Source organism: Rhineura floridana, chromosome 1 (genome assembly GCF_030035675.1).
Source record: "Rhineura floridana isolate rRhiFlo1 chromosome 1, rRhiFlo1.hap2, whole genome shotgun sequence".
NCBI classification, from domain to species: Eukaryota; Metazoa; Chordata; class Lepidosauria; order Squamata; family Rhineuridae; genus Rhineura; species Rhineura floridana.
In genome coordinates, this window is record NC_084480.1 from 298,912,355 (window position 1) to 298,923,426 (window position 11,072).

General features: G+C 45.1%; 1 protein-coding gene across 1 annotated transcript in view; it reads right to left on the reverse strand.

Annotated features, from left to right (window-relative positions):
• Positions 1–10,665, reverse strand: part of SLC30A8 (solute carrier family 30 member 8) — an 87,300-nt gene extending 76,635 nt beyond the window's left edge. The window contains exon 1 of the mRNA XM_061607470.1: positions 10,597–10,665. The gene's annotated coding sequence lies outside the window, so the exon portion shown is untranslated. The remainder of the gene's footprint in view (positions 1–10,596) is intronic.
• Positions 10,666–11,072: the final 407 nt, after the last annotated feature.

Genomic DNA, 11,072 nt, shown 5'->3' on the forward strand with positions numbered 1-11,072 from the left:
TCATCTTATAACTGTACACTTGGTTTCTTTTTTCTGGGTCTAGAACTTTGCAATTATCCCTGTTAAATTTCATTCTGTTGTTTTCAACCCAAGGCTCCAGCCTATCAAGTTCCCTTTGAATTTTGTTTCTGACCTCCAGGGTATTAGCAATCCTTCCCAATTTTGTGTCATCTACAGATTTGATAAGCATTCCCTGCATCTCCTCATCCAAGTCATTAATTAAAATGTTGAAGAGCACTGGGCCCAGGTTAGTGCCCTGAGAATGATAAAGCACTAAATACATCTTAAAAACAAAATATCTTTTTAAAAAAACCTTCCAGTACACTGTTATTTGAAGGTTTTAGTTTCACTGGCCTAAGTGGCACTGTAAGTGCAATAGTTTCACTAGCCTAAGTGGCACTGTAAGTGCAAACTCATCGGAATGAGCAAAAGGGCCATCCAAATGCAACAGGGCAGACTTGCCACATTTTCTAAGGAAGTGAAGTAATACTTATTATGACCAAAAGAGGTGGGGGACCCCTGTAAGGTTACTAAGCCGGTAATATTATATTACCTACGTGTAATCAGGCCTAGTATGATGGTCTTGCCTTAAAGCATTGGTGGGAGAACCTTTTCTGGTAGGTGGGCCAGATCCTTAGCTCCTCACTCCAGGAGGGTCAAATTTGACAGCCCCCCACCTGTCCATCACCAAACCTTATAGTCACATCAGGTGACGCTGCACTTTTGAAGCCCCAACAGTCGGGACTTCAAAGAGCAGTGTGGGGTTGTTTGCAAAAGGGCTTTCAAACAGACCTGCACTGACTTCACTGAGCGTTGTGGTGTGTGCCTGTTCCCTGGAGGCAGGTGTAACCAAACTGAGTAGGATTTAACTCCCACTCATCAGCCAATGAATGACGGCTAAATCCTGCTGCTTTGGCTGCATACACCAGTTCCCAGGGTTGTCACCCCTCCAGACAGCAGTCTGTTATGATTCTATCAATGGAGTCTGATCCACTAGGGTGAATGGGGCTCTGCCTCACCAACCTCAGTCTGCCTTCAGCCAGCCCCCACTTGCCTGCCTTCTTACTTACACCCAATCCAGGGGATAACCCTGGCTGTCAGCTTCCTCCGCCTTAGTCTCAGTGCTGCCATTGTAGGACACAGCAGGCAGGAAGAGAATGGGGACAAAACTAGAATGAGTTGCCTCTGGCTGTCACCTCCTTTGGCACCCCTGTCTTCCATGCTGTCCCAATAGGAGCCAGCCCCCCCCAAATTCTATGATGCTACTGGTAAGCCCCCATATCTGAAAGGGCACCTTTGGAGAAAGGGTGGGAGATCAATGTAATAACATACATACATACATACATACATACATACATGAGGCTTAAACCTCCCACATCACCAAGAAAAAGTGGGGATATATTATTATATATAATAAATGTATATCTAAGGAATGCATGTTCCCACCCTCCCTCGCCATGATGATGTCAGTGTAGTAAATCTGTACATCTTTTAAGATTCCACAACCTGCAAGGCACCTTGAAGCCCAGATGCAGCCTTTTTCCAATTCAGCGGAGATCACCTTAGACAGATAATCCCAAAAGATAGAACCAAAGAATGGGGCACAAAAGTTATATCTCCAGTGGTAGCCAGTGTTAAAACTTTATAGCAGTCATTTCTAGAGTGCTAGGAATGCAACTACCTTTGCTGGGGAAACAGATATGGTGAGTTGTATTTTGATTTAAATTCTAGTAATCATGAATATATTTGCATATATACTTATAAATCAGCACGTGCAGATTATATACAAATTACGGCCCTTTTTTAGCCTCATTTTGTGTGTGTGTGTGATATGATTCTTCTTTTTTGACAATGCATAAACGGTCATCCTAATCCTCATCCCTGTTCAGCTGCCAGCCAGCCGTACCTTCTTCTAGAATATTCTTCTAGAATATTGGTTATCTGTTTTTCTTTCCAACTGACACTCAGCATTCCTAGCTCATGGAGGCCACTGAGCATTCTCATACTCATTGGATATACCACAAGGTTCACTCAAGCATGCTGGTACTTCTTTCTTGTTTCCCACTGGACCCTTTTTGGCTCCAGTCATGTCGGCACTCAACCAGCAGAGTTTGCTATTGGATGGAATGATGGTATTACAAAGAGATCAAGTCTGCAGTGTTCTCTCTCATCCAAAGGAAGCCAAATCCAGGTCACACTATCACTCAGGAAAGCATGCAACAATATTCAAATGCTATGTTCTTGAGAAGCTTCCATTGTTTCCAGTGGGACTTACAGAAAGAAAACTTCTTATTGGATTATGCCCAAATCCAAAAGAAAATCAGACGTGTCAAGTAGTTGGGGAAGATGTTGAATAAGTTATAATGACTGATAAGACATTTAATGTGTGCTGTAGCTAGGGGAGGGGGCAAATGAAATTCAGTTCACATTTAAATGCAAACTTTCGTGCATTTTAATACAAATTTGCACTTTCTTAAACAATATGCAAACTGAAACATAGCCATCTTCTGAAATTCACACTTCTCTGAATTTTGCAGTGCAGTTCTTCAGCCCAGTAATGCATACAACATGCATATCCTGGGGCAGAGTGTGCATAGAAATGCATAAAGTAGTCAAAATTACATACAAAAAGGCATTATTATAGGGGAAATTGCTTTGTGTATATTGGGCAAACTTGCATACAAAACTGTGCATACTAGGGGAAATTCAAACTAAAATGCTGATGAATTTTCATGAGGACTTTTTTTAAAAAAAATGGCAAACTGATGTGGGAATGTGAAGAACTGAAGTTAAGATTGGAAAAATGAGAAAGTGGGAGCCACTGACATTGGCATACTCACTCATCCCTAGCAGTAGATTGCCTATGTGGGAGTGAAAGCTGCTGCAGAGGAAATCTCAGAGGAAGAGCTTGCTGCATGCACAGCCATCTAGCTTGTGCAAAAAAAATTTTTTATTTTTTTATTGCAGGCAAAGTTTTGTATTCACAAAGAAGGAATGGAAGAGGATGCCCAGCCTGGAAGTGAGCAAAGACAGAGACTGTTCAGGTCATAGAGGTGCTAAGTGGGAGAGCCCAGATGGCTAGCTCCAATTAATAAAGGCTGTATTTTTAATCTGCCACTGAGCTATTAATCAGTTCATCGCACCAATTAATCGATTAATGCACTCAGTCCTAATTAAACTTAACAGCAGTTTTCACATCCTTAATTTCAATTACGCTGCCCTTATGTCTCCTGACTGCTCATAAATTAGCAAGTTTGCTCACAGGGCAAATAAATGAAATAGATAAGTGGAGAGCATCTGGATTCATGGCAGCAACTGCCATGGGACAAACGGATCTGCAGGTGTGGTTTACAAAAGGAAGAAAGGCAAGTAGCCTTGCTGAGAAGCAAGTACGTGATAAGCCTGTGAGATTTGCCACATGCTTGTGGATTTTTACAAAGGAATCCAGACACAAAGGAAGACAGCACTTCCGTTGCTTTATTAATAGTTGACAGACTGGCACTGCAGTCCAAAGCCCAGCCAGGCACAGCAGGGTTTAACAGAGCAATGAAGCCACCGCCACATCCACAGCACTGCCACTCACACTGTCATGAGCCCCATGGAGAACTCTTGGCAGAATGACTCCAAAGAGGAGGAGGATTGGAATCCAGGGGAGGGGTCCAGTGGTTTGAACAGGGTGGCTGATGAAGCCAGGGGAGGAGCTCGGGGATCTGCCGGCTGACAACCCTGAGAGGCGGCATTGGCAGTCGACGCCCCACTAAATCGCCTCCTGGCCCAGCCTCCTGTTATAGGTGAATCAGTAGAATGCTGGAAGGGCTCAGAGGCAGAGAATGCTGGGAGTGAACTGGCTGAAGAGACTCTACCTCCATTCTCAAGGACACACCACCCATTGCACGGGTGCAAACAGGCCGTACCTGCACTGCAGCCTGCTCATAGGCATGCCTGGTTGCTTGCCCAGTCTCGGGTGCAGGTCCCGTGCCTGCCCCAATCCTACATAAGGGGCCCTGGGGGAGGTGTCAAATTGTTTCAACAGTCTTCACTTGAGTAGCCATGCCTAGTAATGCCTTGTAGAGACCGACAGTGAGATCTGTGTGATCTGTAGACTGATCTATGCACCACACGTGTTAAGTTTTGCATTAAACGCAAAGGAGGAAAACACATCAGTGATGCCGAGTCTGATTCCAAAAGGGTTAGCCAGGAAACATGCAGGGATGGAAGGCAGGCAAATTGCCAGTCTGGAGGTGGTGCAGTGACTGGACCCAGATCAGGTCCAATGGCGTCAAGTGAGGGCAATGGAAGCCAGCTCAGGATCCAGGGAATCCAAGGCCAGCTCAGTCCCCCCACACAGACCCACAACACCCAGTTTCGGGGCTTTCTGTGGCAGCTGCTGGTGAGGATCTTGCCACCGTCAATGGTCCATGCTGGTAGAGTGATGCTAGTGAACCTCTGTGGGCAAAGGCTGGTGGAGGCCAACAGGATTAGGGATGTGCTTGAATTTTGCAAAATTCAAATTTGACACCTGATTTATTCTCTCCCCCTCCCTCATGGATTGGGTTTTTTTTCCTTAGCGGTATTCCATGGCCAAAGCAGATTTTTTTAAAAAAATTGTCTCAGGAATATTGATATTAATATTGATATTTCCTTCAAAATATCAATATCAATATTTAAAATATCATTTTAAAAAACTATGACAAATTGATGTTTTTGCAGGGAAAAAATTGATCAGTATTTATAGCAAATAGTGAACATTGATCTCTGACGAAGTGGTACTGGAAGGAAGTTTGATGGAGCAAAAATTGAACCAGCACCAACATGCAGATCCATACCTAAAGGGGATACGTTTGCCCAGTCCAGACCCCATCCAGCCTGACAAGGGGGGGTAGATTGCAGCCTAAGTTGCAGGAGACCCTGTATAGTATTTATACTACTTAGACACAGTAAGAGAGCCAGTGTGGTGTAATGGTTAAGGTGCTGGACTATGACCTGGGAGACCAGGGTTCGAATCCCCACACAGCGATGAAGCTCACTGGGTGACCTTGGGCCAGTCACTGCCTCTCAGCCTCATGAAAACTCTATTCACAGGGTTGTCATAAGTCGGAATCGACTTGAAGGCAGTACATTTACATTTAGACACAGTAAGGGGATGGTCAGAAAGTAGGAACCTGGAAGCTGCCTCATACCAAGCCAGACCATTGGTTCATCTAGCTCAGTATTGTCTACGATGACTGGCAATGGCTCTACAGGTTTTCAAGAAGGGTTTCAGGCAGGCCCTACCTGCACATGCTGGGGGTTGAAACTGAGACCTTCTGCATGCCAGGCAACCTTCCACTAAGCAGCAGTAGTGCAGTGGCAAATTCTGAAGTGCAAGGTCCCTTCATGTTTGTCACAGCCGTGTCACTCCCCCCCTTTTTTTTGCTGCAGGGTTGAGACTGAGAAAGCTTGAAATAGAAGAGTCTTCTCAGTGGCTGACTCACCTCCTTTCACTCTGATTGGCTCCAATCAGCAGGAACGGACAAGGAAGCACGTTAGAAGACTCTTCTCAGTGGCTAACACACTCCACTTTCATGCGGATTGGCTTGTAGGATGCTGGAGACAGAGGGACACTGCTGGGACCCTGCTCCCCAAAAAGTAAAGGGTCTAAGACCCCCTGAGACCCCAGATAACTACACCTCCGCTAAGCAACAGCCCTTCTCCAGGTCCCTGCAGAAATTATCTCTGTGCAATATCCTTCTTTTCCCATGCTCTTTCCCCCCTTTCTGAGCTGGAAGGGTCCTGTTTTAGAACCCTGCTGTGACTAAGTGCTTCAGCACGTGGGGTATCAGGAACAATATTCCCCTGGTTCATGATGCCCTGAGTACTGCTGGACATAGTCACTGCCGCGTTGCAGTGGAGGCTCTGCTGAACCCTCTCCACTGTTACCAGGTAAGAAGGGAAAGGGATGGGGAAATTGAAGGTGGCAACAGAGGAGTAGTGGGGGGGATCAGGGCAGTTAGCAGCAGGGCACAGGATGAGATCATCGGGATCATTACATGATCTTCGCTCAGAATGGGACCTAGCTTAAACAAACTGTTTGGGCCAAATTTGGATTGGGGCCCAACTTTTTACCAACTCCCTGTGCCTTTGATAGCAGTTTGATTTGCAGACACTAGCAAGTGGACATGTCTATCTCCATGTTTGTGAGAAACTTCACCTGCTGATTTCTGTATAGTTAGAGCTTTTGGTAAAGGTACACAGCTAGCAGAGTTGTTATAAAGATGAATACAATTTCTACTGCTGAACGGGGGTTGACACACCACATGAAAAGAACTCAGTGAGTAGGGATGGAAGGATCTGTCAATTTCAGTTCTTTCATTTTTCCAGTCTAAATTCAGTCCTCCACATTTCTGCAAGAATTTGCATTTTTTTTAAAAAAAATCCTCATGAAAATTCTTCAGCATTTTAGAATAAATTTCTAATAAACAAACTTTGTATGCAGTTCTGATTAATGTACACATTTTTGCAAACATTTTCTCTTAATATAATGCATTTTTGTATGTTATTTTCACCAATATATTCAATTTTATGCACACCTCCCCTAATATGTACATTTTTGTAAACACTATTTGGTTGGACACCTGCATCGCAAAATTCAGATAAGTGCAAATTTTGAAGTATGGCTGTGTTTCAGTTCCCATATTGTTTTGGAAAGTGCAAATTCAATAGATTCAGCCTTAAATGTGAACTGAATCAAATTTCTGATGCACCAGTTTCAATGAGTGAACAAATTCAATGTTAACTTTTATTGTTCCTTGGGTAATTAGAAATAAATACGCACATGAATACTTTGCCAGGTCTAAGTGGAGAAAACTGGCTATGACAACTCAGATTGTGCTAGACGTATACTAAACTCCATTGGATTTTAGCCGCTGTTCAAAGAACAATTTTACTCAAGTACTCTTTTCCCTACCTCTCTTTTTAAAAACACCCTAGACACAAACATGTTTTATGCTTCTTAAACACAATCATTTTCTTCTCTGGATTCTTGTATTTTGCTTCAGGGATCAATTATAAAACACACAATATTTCCCCTCCTTCCATCCTCATAGGTCTTTCCCGTGCTGCTTGTGGGATCTGGGGAGTCTTGCTTGGTGTATGAGTAAAGTAGATTATGAAGCAACGATACAAAGGGCAAGTGGGAAAGTGCTCAGCTGCAACTTGTTTGTACAAATAAGATCATTTTGGCTTTATGTTTCTATTCAGCTGAAGAGAACATTTTAATAATTCAACCCACCATGCAGCAGGAAAGCTCACTGACAAAAGGAAATTTGGGGAAAATGCAAACTATATTCTGATAGCAACGCATTTTGATTGCAGTTTTTGTTAGCTGAATTGGACATGGCAAAAGCACCAACATGCCCTCATGGTAGTCTGGCTGTAGCTCCACAACCTGGCCTGCACTCCCGGTCACTTCCAGACAACCTGTTTCTTGAGCATTAGCAGCCTCGTAACTGATGTTGCTTAGGAATTCTAAGAATAAAACAATAGTGCAGTTTTGAAACGTTCAGGCCACCATCTTAATTCAAAATGGCCCAATTATATCCAAACAGAGACAAAAACCTGCTCCTTGATCTCAGGAACCATCATGCAAAATTTGGTTGTAATATCTTAAGAGGTGTCAAAATGCATAGTGAGCAAACGATTTCCCAAAACATTCAGTAGATTCATCCTGATTTGTTTGGAGGAAGGTTAGACAATGTTGACTATTTATGGAGCATTCATTCTGCTTTGTTGTGGGGAGGTTGGATGATGTAAATGCTATCCCACACTTCCCAGTGCATTTTCCATCACTTTTCTTACTGCAAAAATTCTGATTTGGGGGTGGGGTGGGAATGGGTTGGTTGCACATGACAAGAGTACCAGATTAACTTTCATTGTGCAACCTAAATTTGCCAGCATGTGATTGAATCCCACCTGAAAATAGTAACAGTCTGGAAGCACCCCTTGTGTGAAAATGATGTGCATGAGTGCAAATGTTCTGCAGTATATCAGCCATCTCTATGCCCTTGCCTTGTCATCATTAATGAAGGACATTTCCATTGGTCACTAACATGTATGATTCAAAGAAGGAAAGACATTTCAAGCAGGAAGTGTATTTAAGAACATTAGAAGAGCCTGCTGCATTAGGCCAATGGCCCTTCTAGTGAAGGCCGGTGCCAGAGGGTGGCCAGATCGGGCCCTAGCCAAGGGCCCCCAGGGCCCAGAGGGGACCCTGACCATCAAACATGCCTACCATCAACCAAGATGGTAGCCAAGGCTCCCCCTTAGGGAAGCCCCCGCCACCATCTTGGTTGATGGTAGTCATGCATCTGCAGCATGGCCAGCATTCACCACAATGGGAGAAGTAGGTGGCACATGCAGGTCGGTGCCATGGGCCTGGGGCAGGCTGGTGCCCAACGGCCCAGTCATGCCTGGCGTCGGCCATGCTTCTAGTCCAGCATCCTGTTCTCAGAGTGGCCAACCAGATGCTTATGGGAAGCCCACAAGGAGGTCTTCCTGTGCACAACTGCCCTTTGTCTTCCTGTGTTTCCAAGTAACTGATATTCAGAAGCACACTCTCTCCAGCTGTGGAGGGAGAGCATAGCCATCATAACTAGTAGCAAGTGATAACCTTATCATCCATGAAATTGTCTAAACCTCTTTCAGAGCCTTCCAAACTGGTTTATTGATTTATTTATTATAATCTTCATTCTCCCCACAACCATGGTTCTCTGGGGGACTGAACAATTAAAACAAAAATAATAAATTTTATTTGTTTATTTATTCATTATTTAATTTATATCCCGCCCTTCCTTCCAGCAGCAGCCCAGGGCGACAAACAGAAGCACTAAAAACACACCACAACATCATAAAAACAGATCCTAAAATATACCAAAACAAAACAACTTTAAAAACATTTTTTAAAAGCTTTTAAAACATCTTTAAAAAAGGATTTAAAAACATATTGTTTTTTTTAAAAAAAACATATTAAAAAGCAGTTCCAACACAGACACAGACTGGGATAGGTTTCAACTTAAAAGGCCTGTTGAAAGAGGAAAGTCTTCAAATGGTGCTGACAAGATAACAGAGATGATGCCTGTCTAATATTTAAGGGGAGGGAATTCCATAGGGTAGGTGCTGCCACACTAAAGGTCCGTTTCCTATGTTGTGCGGAACAGACCTCCTGATAAGATGGTATCTGCAGGAGGCCCTCACCTGCAGATTGCAGTGATTGACTGGGTATATAAGGGGTAAGACGGTCTTTCAGGTATCCTGGTCCTGAGCTGTACACCAAAACTAGAACCTTGAACTTGGCCCAGTAGCAAATGGGTAGCCAGTGCAATTCTTTCAGCAGCTGGGTGACATGTTGGCAATACCCTGTCCCAATGAACAGTCTCGCCGCTGCATTTTGCACCAGCTACAGCTTCCGGACCAGCCTCAAGGGCAGCCCCACATAGAGCGCATTACAGTAATCCAACTGGAGGTTACCAGTGGACAACAGTGGTTAGGCTATCCCAGTCCAGAAATGCCCACCGCTGTCTTACCTGCCAAAGCTGGTAAAAGGCACTCCTAGCCACGGAGGTCACCTGGGCCTCTAGCGACAAAGATGGATCCAGGAACACCCCCAGACTATGGACCTGCTCTTTCAGAGGGAGTACAACCCCATCCAAAGCAGGCAACTGACCAATTATCTGAACTCGGGAACCACCAACCTACAGTGCCTCTGTCTTGCTAGGATTCATGCTCAGTTTATTGGCCCTCCTCCAGCCCACCACCGAGTCCAGGCAGCAGTCAAGGGCTTGCACAGTTTCTCCCGATCCAGATGTTACAGAGAAATAGAGCTGGGTATCACCAGCATACTGCTGACACCTCGCCCCAAAGCTCCTGATGACTGCATCCAAGAGTTTCATATAGATGTTAAACAGCATGGGGGACAAGATGGTACCCTGCGGCACCCCACAGCACAACTGCCAGGGGGCCGAAAGACAGTCACCCAATGCTATTCTCTGAGAGCAACCTTGGAGATAGGATCGGAACCACAGTAAAACAGTGCCTCCAATACCCATCTCATCAAGTTGGCCCAGAAGGATACCATGGTCATTGGTATCAAAAGCCTCCAAGAGATCAAGTAAGAACAACAGGGTCGCACTCCCCCTGTCCTTCTCCCAATAAAGGTCATCCATCAGGGCGACCAAGGCTGATTCAGTCCCATAACCACGCCAGAACCCAGACTGGGACGGGTCAAGATAACCTGTTTCATCCAAAAGTACCTGAAACTGCTGCGCCAAACCCTCTCAATCACCTTCCCTAAAAAGGGGGTATTTGCAACTGGTCGGTAGTTGTCACAAATCCAGTAAAACATCAGTCAAAGAGCAGCTGTCATGGCCCCATCAGAGGACTCCTCAGATGAGGACGACTCGGGAGTAACAGCAGCAGACCCAGGAGCAGCAGACGCAGAAGGAGACATGGAGGAGCCTCCTGAGAACCCAGCTCCTTCTCCCCCTCAGCTGCAGAGCACCCCAGATACAGCAGAGTCCCTGCAGCCAGACACAGACAGTGAACAGGATACTCCCCCCTCACCTGCAGAACGTAGACAGCAGAAGGTCAGGCAGAAGAGAGGCAGGCCTGTCTCCTTAAGGCCCAAACGCTGAGGACTCACACCTGCTGTCAACCTGGCTCTTTATAAGGCACACCTTGGCTTCAGCTTGTTGCTGACTGCAATGTCAGGTGTGGCTTTGTGTAGACCTAGTTTCCCTGCAGCATCTCTTTGACTGACCCCTTGGCAATTGATCCTGGACCTCCACTGACCTCGCTTCTGGACTTCTGACTCGGCAAGTACGCTTCGGATAGGCCTGGCAGATTTACAACCTGACTGCTGGTTAAGGACTTTCCTTCCCTGCCAAAGCCCCAGGAATTTCCAGCCCCCCCTGGCACTGCTGATGCAGTGTAGAGCTGACAGTAGCACAGAAACTGAATGAGCAAAAAAAGCCATCAGAGTGGAGGATTGCAAAACATCAGTTGCCTAGTCAACTACTACAATACAGAGTCACAAAAAT